The 26,190-nt window shown below is 34.9% G+C and overlaps 1 protein-coding gene and 1 long non-coding RNA gene across 7 annotated transcripts in view; both read left to right on the top strand.

Annotated features, from left to right (window-relative positions):
• Window positions 1–26,190, top strand: part of LOC126875212 (uncharacterized) — a 117,060-nt gene that overhangs the window by 11,272 nt on the left and 79,598 nt on the right. The window lies entirely within an intron of this gene.
• Window positions 1–26,190, top strand: part of LOC126875167 (uncharacterized) — an 84,986-nt gene that overhangs the window by 46,829 nt on the left and 11,967 nt on the right. Inside the window, exon 1 of one of the 6 annotated variants that reach the window (XM_050637899.1) lies at window positions 2,186–2,230. The exons of 4 other annotated variants lie outside the window; for them this stretch is intronic. The gene's annotated coding sequence lies outside the window, so the exon portion shown is untranslated. Of the gene's footprint in view, window positions 1–2,185; window positions 2,231–5,658; window positions 5,794–26,190 lie in introns of those variants that run through there. One more of the 6 variants, XM_050637898.1, reaches the window with a different exon arrangement.

Genomic DNA, 26,190 nt, shown 5'->3' with positions numbered 1-26,190 from the left:
CACGAACATGTTTCATATTAGATCATATCAGATCTCGCGTTGAATATAAACTTGAGGGTATTATAATTTCTGTTACAATATTAAAAGCAAAAATTTAAATTTATCCATACCGTCTGTACACTTTTCTGTAATTTATATGTAGAAATTCATATGAAGGTAGATTATGTCGAATATCTTTTACAAGATTATATTCCATAAATTTTCATCTCTTTCCCGTAGTATTCGTTATATTCCTTTCGTAGAATCTCGATATATTCGTTCTTTAATTCAAAGTTAACTAAAGTATAAAGTCCGAGAACTGCGTAACACGGTTACAAAATTATTGTAAGTCGCTACACTTTGTCGTTGTACATATTTCAAATAAACGAAGCGCAGCTACAGTACAGCACAGCATAGCACAACACAGAAGCTGAATAATATTTTCTTTTCCGAAATCACTGAAATGCAAAGTGATTTTGTCTTATGGGGGCAGCATACAGACAAGAATTAATCCTCTTATAACAATTAGATTAGCGCTGAATGTTGATTGAAAGAAACTTTATGATTAAAAATCATCATTAGGAAAATAGTGACAAATGAATATAAAATTTTATACAAATGCAGTAGCTTCATTTTTATTACATATTAAGACCATAACCTAATATATTACGCTCATGATACAAAGAAAAACAGGTTTATGCAGAGTCCCATTGGAATCACAGACATCACCGACACCAGACTTCACCGACTCCCAAACCAACAACGGCTTTAACTGACTAGTAGTATTAGTACAGAGAAATAAGAGAGGATTTTTATTTATTTTTTATTTAGTTCATTGCTGTCGATAATTGATGGTCGGCCGTTTTACGATCACCGGATGAAATTACTGTCCTAAACCTAGCACAGCTCATGAATTTGATACCGATTTGTGTTAAAATTACGCTCAAACCTATATTAAATTAGTTGAAATCAAAGCGAAACTTATTTAATTGCTAATCAGCCCCTGTTCGATATTAGCCTTGGATTAGTCTTAATCCTTGCCGTGCCGCGACCGCCCATCAATTATTTATAGCATTAAACCTACATAATCTTACTTATTACACCTCTCTTACTTCTGCGTAATAATATTTGCCAGTCAAGCCTGTTGTCGGTCAAGTTTGATATCGGTGAAATCTGTGTCGGAGATTTCAATCGAAGAATTCAATATATTTTATTAGTATTCATATACAATGTATTTTTTTCACTCGACTAAATGAATTTTGATTATAACAAGAATTTGGTATGAAACTAATAGAGTTTTGACTATCGGAACAAGATACGACGAGATTAAAAAGTTGGAAAGTAGTGCAAGTGCAACAGAATTAGCAAAAGTACATGACGTTGGCGAAGCCACAGTCCCAGACATTAAAAAATGAAGTTGTAATACTGAAAATTATCTAAAGGTCGCAGATTCTTCAGTTTCTGCAAGAATAGAAAAATCTTAAATATGCTGATGTAATGAAACGGTTTAATCGCAATAAAGCTGATAATAATGATAATTTTATACAAATGGAAACAGCAAACGAAAGTAATAACCGAGAGGGTACTTCCTTATGCTGAAGGCATGTTTGGCGGAAGTGTTGTTGCTGCCAGCTGGGTGGAAAGGGAATGAACGTTTCGTCCCGGGACTACCGCTGGTCTCGTCAGTAAGGCTATGCCCAGTAGTCCCTGCCTTAGACGTAGAGGAAGTCTCGCTAGGCGCGGTATTTGTATCATGCGCCCGTATATTCGACCGCTAGCGAGATAGACAGTTTCATTGTCGTCGTAGCCCTCTGGTGTTGGTGGTTGGTACCCGCGGATCGCCCGGGAGGTGTTGCGCCGCATTGATGCCTCGACCTGTCGGCGTCCTGTTGATACCGATCCGCCACACATTAAAAAAAGAAGAAAGGGTTTCGTGTTTCCAAGTACAAAAAAGACGCAACTGTTATGCAGTTACTTACGTTGAAAAAGTTATGTGACTTGGCAGCCAAAAAGATATGGGATTTAAATGGGTCATAAACTTTTTTTAAAGTAAATCTGTGGCAGGGACTACCGGGCATAGCCTTACTGACGAGTACACCGGTAGTCCCGGGACGAAACGCTCATTCTCTTTTCACACGGCAGGGCCATAACACCGCCAAAAATCTTTCTATTAATTAATTCGGATAATTAATTCTAATAATTAATTCGGATAAGGGAGACTCCATTGTAACTTTGATTCTTTCAACTGCAAGTAAGTAGCAAGACATTATTAATATTTAATAATTAATGTGTGGGAGTTATAACATTAATCCTATTATCTTTATGATTTTATGCAGATATAACAGGTATGTGTAACATTGTAACGTTGTATTTTATATTTTTGGATACATTTGTACAATATTTTATATTTAAGGGGTATATACACTTATGTGACTGGTTGTATAATTTATCGAAACTCGAACAACGAGTGAATAAAAACTAATATCTAAAATAATTTATTACCTTTCTTCGACTGTATTCTCTCGAAACCATCGAGAATTACGTCTAAAACACTATTCAACATCGTTCAAAACAAAAGATATACGCATTTAAGTATTTGGTTTAAGCTGAAAGCATTGTATATTTACAACGGAGAAAAAAAGTTTTGTGGTCGTAACGAGTCAACGAGATAGAATGTCAACTTATCTTTGCCTTTCGTTGAGCGAACTGTTTAGTTCTCGTTGTGAACTCAGTGGATACATTTCCAAGCTTTTTATTCATCAACTTATATCCAAGTTAACAAGTGTCATACGTTTTACATAATAATAAGAGGAATAAGAACGAAATTAAGTGCGTCTGTTACAAAATATTTGTGGTAATTATGTTTTTAATAAATTTTTATAACTTCGTGTAAATTATAACAGAATTAGCTGTGCCACATATTAAATGCTAGAGAAACAGAAATCTTAGATTCCGTGATCAAGTAACGATCAATTTTAACTGCGATATCGTTAATTATAATTATTCTCGTTTCAATATAAATGGCATTTGATTAAAATAAGATACAGAATGTGTTGTTAGAATTTCATATTGTAAAAATAAAATAACAATGTGTGACAGAAAATCAAATCTTTGCAAACTTATCAGTTATTATTAGTGATTTTGTAATGAACAAAGACAATAAATATATAAAACTAGTACATTATTACTTTATTAATTCATAAACTATAAATTAATATAATATAGTACACTTCATAGTACATATTACTACTTCATAACCTTAAACTTTCAAAAGAAGATACATTATCCTATACTAAATATGTTATTTTGTCCGTGTAAAATATATTTAACTAGTCGGTTAATTAATTGTTGAATTTTCAAAATACCGGTTAAGTGACATGAAATTTATTTGAACTGATAATAAGTTTGAGATAATATTGCAATGCCTAATCGTTTGTAGCTCATATTATATTAATTTTAACGATTTTGTACAATTATTTAAAAGGAAATATTATCAAAAAGCAATAATGTTCCCAAAAAATTCATATATCAATGAGCTTTGACCTGCTTCGCAACAATGATCAGTAACAACGAACTTTCTATACGAATTTTTTATCACATCTCTTATCAGATATGTTACTAGGCATAATTGACAGAATAAATTAAAATGTCGCAATAATACAAACTACGGTAATTATAGATGAAAAAGTACACCTCCCCGATTTCAATGAGCTTGAAATTTGTTGCCAAGGTCAACACTCTGAACAATTTTTCTCATACATGTAACTGCTATCGTGTTTACTATAAAACATCTTATATTCAAAAGCTTACCATTTGCAAGAGAAACGATGGCCCCATATATCATGAACATTCCGCATATACTGTCAAATGTACTTTTGTCTGTAGTTGAAACACTAAGCTGGTGCGTGGTTATCATTAGATTACATGGCAAAGGCATGTATACATATCTCCTAACTTTAATTACTAGTATGTATGTGGCGTGCAGACAGATAAAACATAATGCAACATTTCCTATATCTACATAATTACTAAACAGTTCTTATATTCAAGATATTAGAAAAATGTGTTCTATGTTTTTGAATACAGAGAACGATATTTATATACTGATGTTTATCTATATTATTAACTATTACTTTCTAGCATACTCGTGTTTGTCTTTACTTTTACATTCTTGTATTTAGCATTACGTTGTAATAAATTGCAAAGTAAATCTATTCCCAATATTGTTGAAAAGTTATATTTGCCTAAATAGTTATTTCTCATGTATTATATGTTGCCAGCATTCTTATAGATTATACATATATATATATATATTATCATTAGGATTTAAGGCGCGTAACGATTCTTTGTTTGAGTTAGCCATCGTTTTACGAGACAGAGATTATATTTACGCGAATATACAAGATTTTACAAAATATTATGAGTATTGAGTTTAATGAATGATAAGATTAACAGACGTTAAATTTAACCAATAATTAGATTAAAGAATAATAAATTTAACGAACAATAAGAGGTACGAATAATATGTTTTACGAATAATAAATTTAACGAATAATGAGATTAACGATTGATAAGTTTTAACGAATAATGAATTTAATTAACACTATTAACAATGTTTCCGGGGTTCTGACGAATCCACGGTCAACGGGATAACTCTTTGCTATGCGTAGAATAATTTTAAACACAAAAAATACGATTGCTGAGACACTCGGTAAATTGCTCGATGTATCACTTTCCAAAGCGATCACACGAATGAATATCTGATGAAAATCTTTTTCGCTGTACGACTGCATTTGTTTGTTATATGGTCGCTGGAGACATCGAGAAGGTTCCAATCGTTGTTGCTAGGCAATTTCTGTCAAAAGTTTGTTGTATACTCTTTAGAAACATCGAGAAAGATCCAAACGCCGTTACTAGGCAGTTTCTGTCTGGAGATTGATTCCGAATACAACGTGTGTCCCATTATATCAGCATCTCTAAAGTACAATTCTATGTGATTTCTAGGGAGAACAATACAACCGATCCACACCTTCGTCAGGCAAAACGTTTATCCCGTGACCGTGGCTACGTTCGGCGACCAGTTGTCACCTCGAACCCACTTTCGCTTTCACAAATGTCAAACAATTACAAATGACAATTGCTTAATTACAGTTATGATAAAATCTAAGCTAAAGCATTAGAAGGCTTCCTCAAAATTGCAAAGGAAAGGCTCCGGTTTTCCTTTCATCTCCGACATATATATATGTAGTATCGTGAGTGAGAGGCCTGGGAGTTGGCGGGTGAACCGCGTGGAATGTCGCGAGAGCCGAGGCGTTTGTTTTCGATAGGCGTTTGTTTTCGATCGCGTAGTTTTGGAAAGAGGAGGCCTACGTGATCTTGGCCACGAGCGGTTGCCAAGGGACGGGAAAGGGGGAATCAACAAACGGAGTTTGCGAGTGGCGTTGCCGAGAGTGTTGATTGCATTTTGTGAAAGTCGAGTCGTTATCTAATTATTTAGTTGTGCTGTTTTCTGTACGTTTGGTGTGAATAGTTCAGGTTGAACAACAATCGTCTTTTTCTGCCCGATTAACATATATGTATATATATATATATATATGTGGGATGGTGTGACGTCAGAGAGGGACGTGGCGTGAGGGGTGATTGTTTATTAGCGTTGTCCAGATATGTTGACGTTGTCAAAGAGCGTTGTGAGCGTTGCCAAGGTATGTTTGGATAAAAGTGAGCGTGGAAAAGATTGTAGCGAGAGTTGAGAGAGTCAGAGTTGAATTTATCATCGTCGTGTGAAGATCGTTGTGTCGTTGTGTCGTTGAAGTGGTGAGTAACGAATACATGAAACGGGGTTTTATATTCGATTACGTGTGAGTGCAAACGATATTGTATTAATCATACTGTTACTTTCAAACTAATAATATAACATTCCTACATACTTATTTTTTGTAGTTTAAGAGCATTTAATAAAATATACCCGTTTAGTATACGGACTTCAATAAATAGGCCATACATGTTCTTATAATATTATTATTTATTATCTATCTCCATTATTTTATAGTTTCACTCGCATTCAAGTACACGATGCAAATGCGTAATGTTTTGTGTCATACTGTTTTTGCACAACTAGTAATAAGGATTGCAGATGTCGTGTTCCACTATGTAAGCAGAGTTATTCTGTGCATTTCAAACCTATATTTTATGGCGGAGTTGACGATTAAAAGATGTAATAATATGGAAATATTGAGTTGGCAACTAAGTGATTGCGTATTTTAAATAAGAAGGAAAAATATAATTTTATTCAATTAGGTATTGTACGTTTTTGTCGATGACCTTTGGCTATCTTTCAGGCAGTGTCATAATTCCATGTTCATAAAATTCCCGATTTTGCTAGCAAAAAACTGAATTAAATGTGATTTTACATTATCAGCGTCATTAAAAATTGTATCATTTAAGGAGTTCTGCATGGAACGAAATAAATAGAAAACAACACCTTTACGATTTGCTAATTCCGGCCGTTTTTCTTGAACTGTATCGCTCAGTTTGGCGAGTTGTTGAACTTACACGTTTGAATTAATCATTTGCTTTCCTGGTTTTAAAGTACAGAATTCCTGTATAATCCCACCAAACTGACAGCATAATCTTTTTTGGTGAATCTCAACTTTTGGTGTCGTCTGGACTGATTCATCTTGCATCACCCCGATTAACGTTGTTATAAACTACCCACTTTTGGTTGTCAGTAATCAGTCGTTTCAGAAATGGATCAATTTCATTGCGTTTCAGAAGCGAATCGCAGATGCTAATGCGTTGTATCATATTAATTTCCTTAAGCTGACGAGGGACCCATAAATCGAGTTTCTTGACATAGCCAAGCTGTCTTAAGTTTTTTTTAATGCATGTATGAGATACATTGAGGTTCAGGTTCTCTGCAATCTCACGCGTTGTGCTATGACGATTTGAATCGATAATGGCCTTGATATGGGTTTCATCAACTTAAACTGGACGGCCAGACCGTTGAGCATTTTTCAGCGAAAAATTACCAAAACGAAATTTGGCAAACCAATTTTGACACTGCCTTTCTTTCAAGGCTTCATTCCCATATACGGCACATAATTGCTTATGTGCTTGCGATGCGTTCCTGCCTTTTCGGAAGTAATACAATGAAATATGTCTGAAACGCGCGTCTTGTTTTTCCATTTTTAAATTGGGATAAAAATGAAACTAAATAACTAATCGATACAATTTTTTTTTACTAAATTAAAGGTGAAAGTTCAAACAATAAGAAAACAAATTAGGTGCTTTGAACAAACATTTGTTGATAAAACAAAAGAATGTTAGTAGAGGAATTGAAAAATGTTTTAATGTGGAAATGCAAATAAATTTACTTAAGCGACTGAAAGGATACATATGAAATACATAAAATATAATAGAACGATGGAAAATAAGCTAAATACGTAGAATGAAACGAATTATCAACTATCATAATGATATTGTCACGAAATGTCGTTACTTGTTCGACATTGTATTTTGCTAGTTGGAGTCTAATCTAAGTAAGTCACGAAACAAAGTACTGTCGGTAAATTAAAAAAGATACGCTTGGATACGCTGGAAAATAATGTACCAATTGGCAATATTACGAAATATTTCACGATAATGAATTTGTTTGCATTCAAAATATAAAGTCATCCGAATGAAATTTTCAGCTGTTCACTGTTTAATTTAGGGTGCTTGCATAGGTATTTTAATAAAAATGTTTATCGACACGTTGCAGCAAAAATGGAATACGTAGGTATCTATAAGGCTTTTGTGACCAATATCATTGCTCCATGTAGGATACTTTATATGCGGGAGATGAGTTTCGTAGAATATAGTTGTGCCGATTTTTCTTAAGACAGTGGCGAAGTGCAAACATTTTGCTAACATTTTGTCCATGAACAAACGAATGTACTTTTATCAATGCTTTTGCTAGTAATGGGATTTTTAATCGACACAACGAGCACGTCTACCCTAAAGTAGACGTGCTACAGAAAATCCACGTTCTACAAGAAATACGAACAATCAAGTAAGATGCATCAACGTGTGGTGTGGAATTCTTAATACGTGCCTTATGGATCCGTATTTCTTTCCCCACAATACTTTAAATGCTAAACGATATCCGTATTTCCTGGAATTCACATTACCCGATTTGCTACGTGATGTTCCATCAGAGACGCGAAACCATCTGAAATACGAGTACTATCAGCAGGATGGAGCACCGGCTTGAAACGCACGCGCCATACGGAGATACACATATTTAACATCAACTTATGAAGAAAAATGGGTTAGGGTTTTAAAACCTGACTTAAACCCCTTTCACATTTTCTTACGGGCTTTTTTCAAAAATGGACCGTGAATAGAAACCTGTATTCTAGCAGATGACACGAAAGAACGAATTGAAACGAGCTGTTTGAGTATGAGTGCTGAATAAATGAACAGTGTAATGGAAAATTTAAGAAAACGAATGAAAAAATGCTTAGAACGTAGCGGTCAAATGTTTGAGTATTTGTTGTAAACGTTCAAAAATAGTTAGAGTTGTCGAAAAGTATCGAGTTCTTCGCGAACTGATAACTCTTTGATACTTTCTTGTTAAGAACGATACGAGGAACCAATTAATGTCGAAAGGTAGTAGAACAACGCAATCTTTTTACCTGTAATCTTGTATAGTATTCCGGGTTACATTTTGCAATATTTAGCGGTCATTGTAGTTAGAACTAATGCGCAGACTTTATCCTTCAGCTGGAAAATTAGTAGGATCGCCTCTTCCTATCCAATGATTTGGAAATAATCCATTCAATGTATTTTCTCCCATTAATGCACAATGCGCAGGACATGCATCTTGTTGGATCCACGTTTTTCGAGGAATATTTAACGGGCAAATCTTCCAATAATGCGCATAAAATTTCTCTTAGGAAACGTGTATACTTTGATCCGGCCAGTGCTACATTCGTAAAACATGGCCCAATAATACAATTTCCGAGTATACCAAACCGTACGTTAACACTTTGCTTTGTCTATGTTGACGATCGATTTATCTAAATCAATATTCACAAAATTTTAAATGACGATAAAAAGCATTGCCAGTGAACTTTAAAACTTTTGACCAACGGTGTGGATGAATTTTGTGCCTTTGGAGTATGCGCGACTATACGATGCTTGCCCGACTAATTCCATATTGCCATTCAATTTCGCGATAGCACACTGACGGATCAATGTAGCTGCGATCAAAAGTGTAATTTCGTTTCCATTGTTCGTCACTGTTTTACTTCGAATCGGTTTTTTACATGAAAAGTTTTCAATTTGTCGAAATTATTTAACAACATTATTGAAAGTATTACCAGACGGTTAGATTTTATGAGGAAATCTCACCGTATACCATCGTCTGACGCGTGCTGCAATTACTCTAACTTCAGAATAAACTGAAAACATATCTACTTTTTCTTCTTTTGTGTGCTTAATATCGGAGCGATACTGTACACTAACTAAATATGTATAATACTGTAAAAATGACGCGGACAAATATCTGCAGCAGCTAAATATTGACATTAGGTCGATGGTTGAATACTTCTCAACTGTCTACATTTCATGGAACCGTAGAACACAATCGTTTTAAGCGCCAATTCTGCTAAACGTAGTTAACATTTGTATAAGAAAATTTCGATTTCTCAATATTTAATTGTTTAAATTACAATATTTCAATCGAAAAACGTATGCTTTCTATAACTCTTTACGCATTCACCAACGAGAAAGATGTACTCTTCGAGAAAGATGTAATCATTCAACCGTTACTTGAAACATGTTTCGCTACGAGGAACTATGACTATGATTATAAATTAAGATTTTAATATCAAATGAGTATCTTGCATTAATATCTGGTCAATATCGTACTCTGCAGAAAAGAAATATCCAATAAGAGTTAGTACTTGAACAGCTCCGTTGTTCCTGGAGCTATGAAGAAACTTTGTTAGCAAAAATTGTTTAGTATAAAGAGGTTTATAATGTGACAGTAATAACATTTATGTAGTAACTTATGGATCTTAGAGTAAGGACAAGTAATGATGTTATGTTTAGAGTTAAGTTTAGTTTAATAAGCGATACTCAATAACAAAAGAACCGATTACAATATCGTCGTACGTCTCATTATCATACTATCCCGTTCCTTCACTTACACTCTCTGACTTCTCGATTCACACTCCGTGACCTCTCAACTCACACTGCGCTTCTGAACTAACATTCTGGCCGTTCTAGCATCCGTTTGTCTTTTCCTAGGCCCACCACACACGTGTTCCGCAGACGCTCGTGGCCAGGGTCACGTAGGCCCTTTCTACGAAACTTTGCACTTGAAAAGGCCGATGACACATTGATAGACCCGACGGCACCTCGGCTCTCGCAATATTGTTCATGGTTAACTCGATGTTTCTTAGGCCCTTTTCCCCGATACTACATTTATTATATATTTTTTAATACACTAGGTCTCAATTCTCTATGATATATGATTGCATTTATGTTGTTATTTCTATACTCAGAGGTAGGTGCATTTAAAAACAATTATTACCGCCATATCAAGAACCTTTCTATACCGAACATTTTGCTAATAAAGGTTTCTCATAGCTCCAACATAACGGAGCTATTAAAGTGATTGCAATTTTATCCATATCTGCAACAAGTCCAACATTATAAGAAGAAAATATTGTTTTTCAGTAAATGTAAGGTTAAAATGTACATTCTGACAGATATAGCACGACATCGATTATCCATTCGCATAATTCAGCAATTATTCCTTCTATTACATACGAACATATAGTAACTGGTTTAATGTACAACATATAACGGTTCCACGAGACAATATGTGTATCGCCGTGCGAAACAGTGAAAGATACGCGTATGAGATACATCTGAGAATGAAATATAATCTCATTTGTTCTTGTATCGATCATTTGTTCAGATCATTTTTCAGTTGAGAGTAACTTCTCCTCTCGAGCATCCGTTTTAGAAGAAAATCTATTCTTTGAGGAATGGACAAGTTTAAAGTTTTGTCTATTTGGACGTTATACGAAAGAGCTAAAAGGAAAAACGAGTGAAAAGAGAACATTACTACGAGCGGATACAGATCTAGAATCACACGTGAAGATTTAACGTTTCAACAGGATAACGCAACAGGTTTATGCAACAAAACATGTAAGAGACTGGATTGGCAAAGAAATAAGTACTTTAGAATTGCTAAAGAGATCACCGAATGTCATTATAATTGAAAATAATTCAGGAGAATAAGTAAAAGATGTTTATGGAAAGAATAAAGACAATTTGAAAGTGTCGCAGGGTTATAAAGTCGTATGTGCGTAAGAAAAGTAGGTAAAATTTCATTGAAGATATATTAAGACGCAAAATATATCTTCTTCAAATCATACGTTGACAATTATGCAGAGCAAAGAAGGAAGCCTAAAATATTAAGAGCCATTACTTTACATACATATATCGTAATTTCTTGCTGGCATCCGATAGTTTGCTATTTTTGTTGTTCAACTTTTTATAATAACAGATTCAACTATGCACCAAAACTTATCACCTATCAAAATTAGATGCACATTGTAAAAATTGCAAAATCATGGAATTTATGGAACAAACGATGCCGAAGGATGGATACGATACAATGAAACTCTATTTATATGAACTTTGTTTGAATAAACGAAATTTTAGTAGTGCCTGATTAACTGAACTTTAGCCGAGTTTCTATTATCTGAACTGCCGCTGAGCGTCGATCCACTTGTACGAATGTCTCGCAGCAAGATGTGTGAACAGTACTGGGACGCGTTATGTGACGCATTCTCATCTTCGCAGTCGATAGAAATTTGCAGCGTTATGTATTTGAGTGCAAATGTCTCCTGGATTCCCCTTGCACGAACATGGACTCCTACTAACCGAACGCAAAATCATAGGCGGACTCGTATTAAGTGAACGACCCGGTCATATGGATCAACCTAACCGGTTTATATAAACCGAGTTTTACCGTACCATGTCTTTACCGTGTGAATGACACGATTTGTTCCAATGTTTCGTCTGCCGATTTCATAGGAAAAGTATAGCTAGCGGCCGAGGATCTCGGGATACAGGAAATCAGTATCGCGGTACTATATCTGTGGAGAATCGTCGTGCGAACGCTTCCATTGGTATGCGTTACTACACATGTATATTCAGTATCTATTATAAGCGTATTGCGATATACGACACGTATCGCGTGAAATCCGCCTTTATGGTGTAAGATGCTTACATATATACAGGGCGATCCTTAGAAAATGATCGATTAGGCTTCCTCCAAAATGGGAAGAAAAATGTTCTGTTCCAAAACCAAAAGTCTAACTGATCTCAAAGCCAACCTAATTTTAAGGCGCGGTTCTTAATTTTCTACAAAAGGATATTAAGGACTTGTATCTGAAGCTGCTTAACTTCAAAGATATTTCAATATGAAATTCATTAAAATTCTATGGATACGAGACACGGAAAACGTAATCATAACAGCACTGCGTTGTCTTTCCTTGTCTTTCATCCAATAAGTTTTAGAAGATTAAAGTTAAAATATCTTTGAAACTAATCATTTTTCGACACAAGTACTTTAATACTTTTTTTGTAGAGAATTAAAAAGTGCATCGAATGGTGTCGATGCATCTTAATTAGAATTTTTAAAATAAGCCACTGTTTGGAAGATGTTTGCGCGAATCGATCAAAATGAGACATCCTATATAAATATGTATAAATTTACGATTATGATATGATAGATTATGATTATGGTAGAAATGGCAGACTTTGCTTTAAACAACGATTTGCCGTTAAATAAACGCATAATTACGTCCACATTTTCTGGCTAATAAGCAAAAGTACTCTTTTAATTAATATCTGAAATAACATATTTAAAGTAACCGGGAGAGAAACATTGAAGATTTCTATCGCGTGCAACTTTACTGGTCTCCATTTCGAGTTTATTGAAACAGCAAATCGTGCAAATTTGCTTGACTGAAACATAGAAGCGGTATAGAGAAAGAGATGGAATTCATTCAAGCTAAAAGTGGAAACCGACATCCACGAGGAAAAGGACCAATTCCGTGGAATATCGCGATGATTATTATAAAAGCGACCATTACCGTGCCAGGTTGTTAAAATTTTACTCAACCGTATCTGCATTTGCAATACGTTTCTGTTACCGATCTTCTGACTGAATGAACACAGACGTTTCTTTCCATTATTTTACTTAACGTTATAGCTAAAACGTACAACTTAATAATATTTCATGCTATGAAAAATATCGTTCATTTTCCAAATGATTTCTAAAGGATTCAATTTCAAGGATATAATTCTAGATAAATGTTAATTACCTGTTTCTCTTATTTTACGTTATAAACTTTTCAATCGATTAATCGTACCTTACACTTTACAGAATTCATACTTAGAGGTCCCACTTTCTCAATTATCAACAAAAGTTGACGAAAGACTCTTATTCAAATAACACGCTAAAACATTACAAAGAAGATACAGAGCAGGACCAAGAAGCTTAAAAAGAAAACATGTGGTGGATATCCTCGTTACAACGACAAACCAATAAAAATCGGATAGCTAGCTCCAATGGAAAGCTAAATGAGCGAATAAATGAAAGTGTGTGCATAGTACAACAAGCTATAAATAGTTGTTACTGTCGATAAGTATGGCAAAATGCAACTAAGGAAGGAGGTAAATAAAGAAGAAAAGAAAACACGAGCAGAGATAAATCACGTTTTATATTCACATTTAATATTTATATTAATAGCAGTATATTACATAATTGGAGCATATAACTTGCTGTATCGTCAGATCGCATTTACATCAATTACATTCGTAGAGTTTATCATCCGCTCGCGGACTGTACGGAAAAAATGGCTGAGAAAATTTTTCCAAGAACTTTTGGAAAGGAGAGAGTGGAAAGTGTGAAAAAGGCTGGTTGGAGAAGGTGGCTCTACGTTACTACGTTTCCTCGGCTGGTAGTGTTATTTATTGTTCGACCCGATGAATGTCATTTAAAATTTCGATATAAATTAATTTAAGGGGGTAAAGGGGTTTGCAGGGTAGCGCAGTGGGACGGGGCGTAATGGCTCGGAAAATGAAGTTCTTGTAGCCCGGCTGAGAGAGAATCTCACCCCCTCTATTTCACTCTTCCGCTTTTATCCTTAGCCGCTTCCGTCTCTGCGGCAAAGCAACCCTCCAGCTACTGTTCCTCTCCTCTTCGGGATTCCCTTCTTCGGCTGCTCTGCTCCTCTATCGCCGCTCGCCCGAGATCCTATCCCTCCCCGAGCATTCGACTCGCCGCGTTCTTTCCTCGTTTCTCTTCGTCTGCCCTCCTCCCAGAGACTCGACATTGCCTGCTGAAATTTCCTTTCGCCTTCCCCTCGCCAGCCTTCCATCTACGTTCAGCCAGCCACTCCGCTTTGCTATTATCTTAAGTAAACAGGCTACCTGTGCGCTCGGGAATTCCAGATAAAGTCACATGTTATCAAAATCCTGACGGTGCTTCGAGCGGGCCGCTGCGTTTGCATCGTACCGCCGCCACTTCCGCCCCGCGTTCTGCCGCGTTCTGCCGCGTTCTGCCGCGTTCTGCCGCGTTCTGCCACGTTCTGCCGCCCTTTACGAGCTAGACACGATCTCGTTAATTCCGTTAAGTCGCGGCCTTACGTTAATACGAACCGGAAGATGGAACAATTGAGCCCGATTGCCAGAGACGTTTCAATGTCGCCGGTAATTTTTCATCCCGGAAACATACTGTCCCAGAAGTACGCGTATAACATCGGCCGTAATGGCAGCTCTGTGCGCTTACAGCAGGGTTTCTCAAACTATGGATCGCCTGACAGAATTGCAAATTTCCCCAACTCGTACACCAGTGAAATGAAAAATGTCAGTCGTCTGTCGTCAAAGGACCAAGAACAATTCACCGAGTTATTAATCAACTTAGTTGTAAAACACGGTTCGATTTAGGACAGAATTTCCAGCAATTTCTAAAATGGCATATCTATCGCAAAACGACCTGTTCGTCATTGGCGATTGTAAGATCAAAATACCGATTGTCCCTGAGAAACGTTCAAGATGCGCTGTTGAAGCTGAGGACAAAATTTAGTTTTTTAAACAGGGACAGTTATCTTATCAATGTGCCGTGGTTTTCTCCTAATAAGTAAAGTTTAGATTTGGGCAGTATAATTAGACATTTGATGGGTATGTGAAAATTTATCATCTTTTTACTCGATTATTCTGTTATTCTAACGTTCAATTTTTTTATTACAAACTGTTTGAGAGTATTGATTAAACTAGCATATATTTTGGTATATATCGGTACATTTTTTCAGCGCATATGAAATACATATTGTATCAAAACAAGAAATCGCAATCATATTATACGCTGGAAGTTCAAATTATGATAAATTGCTAATGCGTCATTTAGCAAATGTCCTCTATATATTTATTTGGCCTCACAACCAACGGCTGAACTTGCTTTACAAACATCTATATTTACAAAGCGATCTTGTCCGCGCATTTCGAATCATTCACTCTCTCTTCCCCGCACACTCCGACTTACTCCGACTAATAATTATCCTACTTATTGCATCCTTTTATGCACACGAAGACTCCCTTTGGTCCGCTTATATCCTGCCTTCTCCTTTTCTTTTCTTTTGCAGCCTCTTCAGCTATCCCGCAATCCCTCTATCCTGTCTTCCGCTCACTACATCTTCCAACCTGACACCTCTTTCGGTTTCCCTGCAGCCCCTTGTTAAGTGTTCTAGGTTCCCAAATCTATCCGCACATAAATCACTTCTTTCTTTCTCCTCTTTCCAGTATTTACTGATATCACTTAATTATTAATTATTATTTTTTAGTACATTGAAATATAACAGTACGTTATTGATCTGACGCATATCGCATCGCACGCGTCATCTTTACGGAGAAGCAAATTAAGTAGTGTATCGTTGCATACGCAAAAGCAGCACAATAGATAAGCCATTATTCTCGGCGAAATTGCACAGTTTGCCTGGATAGGCAAATTACAGAGTTTGCCAGTAACATGCTATGTAAGTCGCTTTCCTTACCCGTTTAACCCTCGTGAAGTCGTCAAGAACAAGCTAAATACCGCTATTCTGAGAATCAAATTTCACATCCGTGAATGTCAGATGCTATTACTATCGTATCGTAATTCCCTTGTCTTCTGTCGCACCCTTCGCGACTTCCATGAAAACGTTGTTTGGGGAAAGATGTCACCCTTCCTTAATTTTATTAGGCCATAAACGAAAGACACGAAATCATTTGGAACAAATACTCGAGATAAACAATATTCAAGTCATGTACTTTCACTTTTCTGCTTGTATTTACGAACGTATCCGTCTACCTATCTCTAATCATTTTCTCAGTTGTTTACATACAAACATATACACATTTTATGATCTGTTTACGTTATTACGTATTACGTTACATTCTATATAATTTATTTCTAACGACTCTTAGTCCTGTATAATTCTCTTTCATGGATCGTTTAACCTCAAGATACAGGAAGCGTGCAAAATCTTGGAAACGTGTCAGCAAGAGAATTAGTGGTACCTTCCGTGTTATTTTATCATTATTAAATTGTTTCCAAAACTAAAGCATAGTACACACGGTATTTAACGATACTATACGACTGTAATATTGTCAAATTTTTAATGATATTTAATGAGAAATTTTCTTCTCATTTTAGCTTATGATGGAATAATACCGACTGAAAAGATCGTTAATAGCGAGCAACTGTGTAAGATAGAATAAGCAAATAATAACTTGGAAACGACACACATTTTCGTTTCATTAAAAATAATTTAACTTTCGCGTTAAAGAAGATCCCGACAACAGTTAAATTCTTATTAAGAAAAGACGATGATTGGAACACATTTCTCTTCTTGTAAAATCATGTAACGATTTATAACTTCTAAATCTTTATAAATTATCTTCCCGTTAATTCGATAATGTCGATTTCGCGAACGTGGCGATTTCAACGTTAACAGGGTATTGGAGTGGAAAACAATATAGTCGTATATAATTTATTACAAGCAGAAGAAATTACATTGTTGAAAATATAGTGCTCAGAAAAGATTGTATCACATTCTAAAGACAAGTATCGTGATTACTCGAATAAACGGAAAGTTTATGTTCTACGGACATAAACCAAGAAATCCCTTGTTTCTAAATTTTTGCTTATATTTACACGAGTATTTATTTATCTATACATTTACGGATTTACAATTTACCGGTACACGATACACAGATTGAAGCGATAAATGGAAAACTTCCTCCGTTGAGAAGTAGAATACAATCGTGAATTTTACGAATGTACGTATACGGCGGTCTCCAAGGAACCCATATTATAGTATTCGAATACGTTGTATCGTATTGAAATATATGATAGCAATTCGAAACATTTGTGGTAGAAGCGAATAATGCTCGTCCGCCTGTAACTTTGGAACAAATGATTCTTTGATCAATATTTATTCAGCATTTCTTATCACACGAGAAAGAATTTTGATTTTATGTAGAATTTTACATAGAAATACACTCAGTCCAAGTAGGCAAGTTATATTTAGTAAATTTCACGCAATTCACTGCAATCGTTAGCGCAAAGAAAATTAAAAATTTCGAGCAAACGGAACTGCGAGTCCTGCTTTCTGTCTGTGCAAATTTCATTCAGGCTGAAGCTCTGCGAGATTTTCTTGTATTTAAATTTATATTTAACCGCCTGTAAACATTTTCTGAAATGAAAGTTTGCTATGCGAAGAAGTGTGCGCCTCTCTGATTGAACTGAAATTTATACATAGGGCATAGTTAGTGTACCGAGAAGTTAGTTAAAACCGGCTTATGTAACAAGAACGGAAGCTTTTTGCATGCGATCTCTTCCAACCTTTAAACTCACTCCAACATGTTATAAAAGCTCTTTGTTGCGTAAATTAATGCACACGAACCGCGCACCCGCACCAGATTTTAAAAACCTGGCATCGAACAGAAGTCTCGAGATGAATTTTTAAAAGTAAAATTAAATTTTTCCGCTGTAATGCACGCATAGAAAATATTTCTTTGTGCTCGTATCTGGGCACACGAAAAGTTGATGCTTAATATTATTCGATCTGAGCCTTTTACTCGTGGTGTTCGTCGAAATTACTCCGCCGAAGAAATGACGAGTATCCCTACTACTATACTCGATATTTTTCATTTTATTGCACTCTGTTGTCTCCATGCGCATTGCTGTCATTATCCATTGACATTGCTACAAAAATGAAATTTATTAACGAACCAGTAATACTTCATGAATTCGTTGTTCCATATTCTCCGGTGTTGTCCTCGGTACACTATGTTCTTTAACGTCTACCACGGAAAGAAGCCTAGCAGCTTTAGATCTGATGAGCGTGATGGCCATAGAAATTCTCCACCGCGATCAATCCATCGTTTGGGAAATTGCCTGTCTTGAATTTTCCTTGCTACGTATACGTAATCTGCAGAGCAGCATATAAATCTTTGACGATATTGAATCTTCAACTTGATATTACATATTACGTGAAGCAAACTTTTCACGAACAAAGCGAGATTATTCGTTAATTGTTGGCTTTAAAGTTAGTAAATACCTTTTTACATAAAAGTAAGCGGTTTTTTAAACGGCGTCCTTAGTTAGACGGCAAGCCGCACCGCTTCAGCAAGTCATAAGTATTCTCAGGGTGTCTAGGCGCGCCGCATGAAACCAAGAATCGTCGGTATGTGGCTCGTGTGTCCCAGTATGGCCGCCACAATCAGAGTGGCACGCGCTCTCATACCCCGGTCCATCTACTCCTAGCAGCGAACCTACCTCCGGCAACTAACCCCGAACACCGACTCCTAGTCAGGCAATTCAGTGATTTCCGAGAACACATTCTCACCTATTCCTCTGGTCACTGTTACTGTGCGTGAATATTCGAAACATTGCTAGTAAGATTATCGTGACACACGCTTTAATTACTCAATAACGTGTACCTGCAGCCCCAATCACATCGCGTTGCATGATGAGGAATCTCGCAGATATCTCTTCGCTTGGTATACAAAAATTCCACTTGCATACAAAATTTAACATCGCCTTTAACGCAATATTAATTTTAATAAACACGTTATTTTTGCTGTTGGTTATGTAAATTAGTATTTACGTCCACCAATAACAGACAAATACATCGTGTTACCTCAATTTCTACCTGGTTACTAGATGTACTGTTTCTGTTTAAAATAAATAGAATATAAAGATTGTTAACGACAGTTTAAATTTTGTTTTCTGTTTACGAGTATGTTATAAATATTTTGAAAACCCTCGTATTTATAAATATGTTATAAATATTCGACAAATTTGATTTAAGCAAGCACCAACTTACAATATATCCTTATTATCGGTTTAATAATCGGGTTATATACGGTCGATCATATTCATATTCGAACACTCTTTAAAGCAGAATAACTTTAGAAAAATTAAATCAAACTCTGTTTTGATCAAAATACAGACTGTAAATTTACATTTAAATTAATTATATGTAAGAAATACAGGCTGCTCCGCGTAACGCGATTCACAATTTTTCTACCATTTGGGGCCATGTAATAAAAAGAGTGTGTCGAGTGTGCTGCGAATGATGATGAAAAGATTCTGAATACACTTTATTTTCATAGCGAAACCAAGCACTGCTTGAGTAACATAAATAGTCCATATGTTTTTTTATATAAAATTGCGGGAGATTTCACGACAAATTCAAGAAGTGCATTATTTTAACACTTTTTCAAATTGCACACCGCCTTTCTCAATACAACATTCTGCCTTTTTCTTTGTAGAAGTTTGAATCACTTACTTATTAGAGTGCCTGAATATATGATTCTACACGCCGTAGTAATTTTCTCTTTCTGTATCAAAGAGTGAAATATTATTATTTCCATTACTGTTTTCAAAACATTTTTCGTTACATGGCCGCAAATGGCACAAAAATGGAGAAAAAAAAAGATTGCGTTACGCTCTTCATAATGAAAAGGAGTCGAGTTTCCCTTAACAGACATCATTTTTGTCGGACACGGTATGGATCGTTTGATACTAACATATTAGTGGCACTTAGTCCAACATTCTTAGCTTAAGCTAGTCATAATTGGATAAAGAAAGTTTTAGAGTTAAATTAATCAGCTTTTAAGTTCTGATTTGATTACTATGTCTATAAAACTTGACTCCCTTTGCTCGTAATTTACAGGAAAAGTTAGTGACTGTTAAACAGATGTTTTGCATAGCAAAGGACATTAGATTTTCTGCAATAGCCAATGCTGAAACTCCATGAAAGAATAGACTGTGCAGTAGATGCCTGATAGGGAACAAAAAAGATACATAAATTATTTAACAATAATGGGGAAATTATAAATATGAATGAAATATTATAGTTGAAACCGTTTACGTTTTATCATTTTCTTGCTCAGAAAATTGTTTGTCTCTGGAATTTTGTTAAATACTTGCTATCTACTTTACGATAAATTTATATTGAAAGAGAATTACAGTAATCAGCTTCGTTGATAGAAATATTTTTTGCTTTTGTTAGAAATGTTTGAAAGGTAATTATAAGTGAAGTAATAAAAACTGTGAGAAAAGATAATGTAATTTTAAATTTCATGCTAATGACAATATAACGCGTAATAGTAATATTAATAGAACTTAACACACACATACACTGCGTACTATATAAAAACCCGAAAATTTACTTGAAAGCGAAAGCTACAAATTATGCCGTGACAAAACAATACACATCAGTTACGTGTAAAACAATGTTAAAACAATTGCATGTAACAGACCAGACACCATATTTGTAAATAAAAGGGAGAAGAAAACCCACCTAATCGACGTTGTAATACCAAACGACGCAAGCATCACGCAAGAAGAACAAGAAAAAATCACAAAATGCATTCTATCCAACAAAAAAGAATAATAATAGTACTCATAGTCATATACGTCACAGATATCACAACAACAAAATTTTCCAACTACCTTAAAACCATAGATATAAATATACATATTTATTCAAACATCAAAAAGTTGCGATATTCAAAATAGCAGCAATAGACAGGACAATGCGAAGACTTTAAAACCACGCAAGTGTAATAATCACAGTACAATGCATACTTTATTTATTTCTGGAAAGTGAATATATCTCTACCATTTAAATGAATAAACAATTTTTATATTTTCATTCATTCAGAATTTTAGTCCTTTTCTATTAAAAAAAAAAAGGAAAAAAAACGGGCAATATTTCTTATCTTTACTCCTCGTATCTTAAAAACTAATTTCCGTGACATCTGCATAGGGCTATAAATGTACAAAATCAGAAAATAATTTTACATGCACCTTACGTATAATCATTGATATTTATCGTTGAACTCGACAATAAGCAAATTTTTGCTAAAAAATTTGCACGCCGTTCTGACCACACTATTTGGCAATCGCGTTTCCTATATATCGTGCACGGATCTTCGATCCAATCTCGCATCCACTCCGACTGAACCTAAACAGCGATTTCTCAGCATTCCGACTTCCAAGAACGGATTCCTACCTCGCGTTTCATCATTTTACTGATGGAATATTTGAAGGATTTTCAATAGGATATCAGAGAGAAATGCAGCATCCTGTATGTTGTCAAGGAATACTAATATGTTTAACAGGCACGAAATAACGCGCGAATGATTCAACCGTATCATTAGCATACACCCAAACAAAAACATTCTGTAACCAATGGAACTTTAACATCATTCTCCGAGAGAAAGGTTCAACTGCTGTGACTTTTCTTGCAAATATAATACAAATATTAACAAGTAAATTAATTTATAAAATAAACATATAAAAGGATAAAAAAGTTTGACCTTTTGATCCAGATTTTCAAGGTCTAAGTCAACCTTCACCAAACCGAGAGTGCGGAGAATCAGGCTATGGTAGTTCGGGTCGTATAAATTCTATCCCTAATCCTTGTACATATTTGAAACGGAAAAAGGCATCCGTTCCTAGGAAATATTATGTTCGGATAATAGAACATTGGACTATCTGAGTATTCGGCCGATGGGTGTTCGGATAAGGAGCACTCTGCTGCGCTACATGGTAGCGACTGTTTTGAAATTGTTCAGTAATTTTAACACACGGTTATTCCTAAAATACTTTGATACTAATTTTAGTAAACTAATTTACACTTTACCAATTAATATTGAATAACGAACGTTATACTTATTCCTTTGACACAGGTAACAACAATTTACGGTATTGAACATAGTCTAAAAGTTCTCCTTACTTCAAATAAGCTATGGAATTTCTTTTAAATGGAAGTACCTACGGATCACATTAATGATAATGGAAAGTGAGAATACAGATAAGCAATGTCTTTATGGTTATTTGATCGTATCCATCATCAATTGTTATTATCTTGATAATTAACTAATTACGCACCTGTTTCGTCACTTTCTATCAATATTCACAAGTTCCTCCTCCATTCTTGTTTTAAATCGAAACTCTGCAATTTGAATTGTAGATCCTGTACCGATCATGTAAATCGGAATTCGCTGAATCTGAAGATGTCGATTTAAAGATTAACTGCTATTGCAGAAATTGGTTCTGTAACATAGTTAATCAGCATTGACATTAGTTAGCTGTAAGCAAGTATAATTAATATTTTGTATAGATTGTCTATGCTATATTCGGGAGAGAAATAATCGATAGCCTGTTCATATTATACGATATTATAAATATTCGCAAAGTTATAAGAGGTATCGAGAAAGGTTGACGTGCGAGCTCCTTGTCGTTAAATTAAATGTATATTAAAACATTCTTAACTGTTAATGGAGGTCAAATCTTATGTATTTAGTCTGACAGCATTTCGTTAATTAGTATGAAGCTAAATAATAGGTATCGGAATTGAAGAAACGTAAATTTTGTTATTAACGACGCTAGATACTCTATGCGAATGAACTGGAATGTCTCAAGAATGATTAAAAATTAAAAGGTCATCGTGAGATAATCTGGCCGTTGCAAATTCTTATATTACTTTAGAGTTTTTTGTATTCCTTATTAGTCATTGTCGGACAGAATAGTTTATAAACTCTTCGATGCATATTGTATAATAAGGGTCTAACATTACGTGCATACGTAAGGTTCCGGCCGAATAACTTGTAAAGATACAAAAATACAGAATAATGTTTTGTCATTCCTCCCTCAATATTCGAGAAAATCGAGTTTGCAAATTTATCAAATACGCTTGAACACTGATAATTCTGGCCTGGACAGGACTAAATAAGCGACAGAAAGTCGATCTACTCGTACAAATAAATTGAAGATGTAGACTAAAATTCGTTCACAAGACGCAAGATTTTATTCCTTTCACGCATTTTCTATTTATTCTCACATGTAGTTTGATCTCGTATGTGTTATTTAGTCCTATCCAGTCTGGAATTAACGTCCAAGTATACTTGATAAATCTTTAAACTCGATATTCTCGAAAACTAAGCCGAGAATGAACAAGTTTTACTTTATATTTTGCCCTGTATTACATTTTTTATATTATATTTCATATATTGATTCTATATTTTTCCACAATGTATCACATTGTAGCTGCTTTTACACGTTATTCGGCCGGATCCTGTATATCAACATGGCTTTAGAATAGAGGTTAGATGCAATTTTTGAATTTTTTGTTATTTAAATAGCTGTTATCATTACGACATTGATTTTCATTGCAATTATCATCGAGTTTACGATTAGTAATATTTATTTGAAATACTTATTTTAAACAATTCATCTTATTCATCGGATTCGGGTGGACGGATTATCTTCACTGAACAGTTAAATTTCTATCGCCTAAAATAACGCGTAATCGTATTGTTACGCGAAAGAGCGATACACCGGCGGAGCCGGAACACAGTGAAGTACATCCGCTTCTTGAATCGACGATTCTTCGAATTGACAGCTAGCACTGACAGATCGATAAGGGTTCGAGGAGCTGATTCAACCGGTTCCTTTTGCGATGTGATAAAAAATGCTATATCGCGGTGCCTCGGGGCTGTTATCCCCGTGCTGCTGATCGGTAAACGCCTTTATGATCTTGTGAAAAATAACTTGCCGCGGCATAACAATATGAAGTTGGAATATGTAGGAATGCAAGTCCTATGTTGTTTAAGCAAAAGGAAAGAAATGGAATGAAGAATGGAAGAATGGAATATCGAATGGCGTATCCGTGGTATCTACGGATGACAATCGATACTATTTATCCTGCATCTAACTGCGAGATGTAAATGTATTATAAATAAAATCAGTTTCATATATATGTAGAAAATTTACATCGAGATTGGAGACTTTTGATCTTCGTGATGAGTAAAATATGCGATAAAAAATGTTTGACCTTGAGTCTCGAGACTATAATAACGATCACAAAATTGTGGTATTCGTACTACGTTTTAGTTTAAGTTATCCTTTATTTATTTAGCTATTATATATTTTTAATTTATACTTAAGTTGAACTAATTTTTTGTGATTTTAAAGGTTGGTAGATTTCTGCATAACCTGACCCAATCGTAAATCGTTTATAACCGTTAATCATGAAAGTAATTAAGTTCTATTAGTCTCTGTTCTCTGTTAGAGTGAATCGATTCTGCCGCTTGTGTCAAAGTAAAATCGTATCGTTCCATTTCTACGACGTGAAAACAAAAATATTTTTCCGCCTTTCGCTCGTGTTCCCTATAGGCTACGCCAAGTCGATACCGAAGGAAAACAATTTGTCAATGAGACGTTTCCGTCGTGATATCGAGCTTTCCATCCAATTTATCCGACTTTTCGCCGTTGCTCCGCTGCGTGATAACTTAATATTATAAACGCCGCAGTTTTGTATTTTACTCTTAGCTAAATAACATTCGCTGCAATAGCGTGTGCTGCATATATACTTACGACATTATGAAGAAATCGACATTTCCAACGTTTTGTAAAATACGTAGTAATTCACCTTACAACGCTTGATAGTTTCAGTATTTCTTTAAATAATTTTTATTTATATAATGGACAATTGATGTATCTTATTTACTTAACGGATATAATCCCTTCGATACATAATTTGAAATCTGTTCGCTATTATATATTGCGAAAAGTTCAATAAGTCTTAAATTTGTTGTTAATTTGCTGTTATAAATAACACATATAAATTTAGGATCTAATCATATGGAATGATAATAGTTGTCATGAATAATTAAAGTAGAAATAATTTCGTCACAGGGATAAATAAAATATGCTGTAATTCGTTGAAAATAAGAATCAAAACATAACTATTCTTTAGTGATATCGATACAAAACTAGACAGGATCCCTTGTGTGAATGTGTTTGAGTGAACGATGAATTATATTTAACCGACCAACCTGTCAACTATCTTCTGGAATAATCGATTTCAGGAAATGCGATCATTACTATCCAAAATTCACAAATCCTCCCGTAGTTCCAATATACGTTGGGTTCTATCGTACTATCGTGCAATCACTTGTAGAAGTTCAAGTTAATACCGTCGCCGAACCAATCAGCCGTCTTGGTGAAGTTCTCTGTCTTCGATGATGGAAACGATTACTGTAATTTAGCAGATCGATTATTACGGTAGGCAACGGCGACATACACGAGATTATTATTATTTAATATTATTATATTATTTGATATCTTATCTTCAATATCTTTCGGATAATTAGTACGACTTGAATTTAATACTCTGAATTTGGAACAATTATACATTATATTTTTCGTAACAAGCTTAACTTTAATTAAAGAAACTGTTGTATTTCAATGAATCATTCCCGTTAAAATGTCGTAACGTACTTATTTCGTGACGTTGTTACGTCTGTTGGTCTACGTAGCTGCTGAAAATTTGCACGTAAATCTATTTTTTCATTAGTTAAGTAGAAAAAACTACGTGGATAATTTTACAGAAATTAATAAATTCCTATTTCAGAAGGAAAAATAAAACTACATCCTTCTTTTTTCGGATCCGCCATACTTCACAGTGTTAAAGTGTATCTTTTATCAACAATTTCTCTACAACTATGTCTTACACGATAGATTTTTTCTATTTCAAATTAATTTTCTTCGTAATTTCAGAGTAATCTTGAATTTTCAAGTTC

This window comes from Bombus huntii, chromosome 17 (genome assembly GCF_024542735.1).
Source record: "Bombus huntii isolate Logan2020A chromosome 17, iyBomHunt1.1, whole genome shotgun sequence".
Taxonomy (NCBI): domain Eukaryota; kingdom Metazoa; phylum Arthropoda; class Insecta; order Hymenoptera; family Apidae; genus Bombus; species Bombus huntii.
Note: the sequence above shows the minus strand (reverse complement) of the source record. Positions and strands in the feature narration are given on the sequence as shown.